Source organism: Austrofundulus limnaeus, unplaced genomic scaffold (assembly GCF_001266775.1).
Source record: "Austrofundulus limnaeus strain Quisiro unplaced genomic scaffold, Austrofundulus_limnaeus-1.0 Scaffold1251, whole genome shotgun sequence".
NCBI lineage: Eukaryota > Metazoa > Chordata > Actinopteri > Cyprinodontiformes > Rivulidae > Austrofundulus > Austrofundulus limnaeus.
In genome coordinates this window covers 110,092-110,444 of record NW_013953653.1, presented here as the reverse complement: position 1 = coordinate 110,444, position 353 = coordinate 110,092, and positions in this window count along the sequence as shown.

Sequence of the window (353 nt, the reverse complement as noted above, 5' to 3'; positions counted from 1 at the left end):
GTTAAAACCATACACATTGTTCTAAAACCATAGATATACATGTTAAAACCATACACATGTGTTCTAAAACCATAAATATACATGTTAAAACCATACACATGATTATTAAACCATAGATATACATGTTACAACCATACATATGTGTTCTAAAACCATAGATATACATGTTAAAACCATACACATGTGTTCTAAAACCATAAATATACATGTTAAAACCATACACATGATTATTAAACCATAGATATACATGTTACAACCATACATATGTGTTCTAAAACCATAGATATACATGTTACAACCATACATATGTGTTCTAAAACCATAGTATACATGTTTGTGTATATATATATATA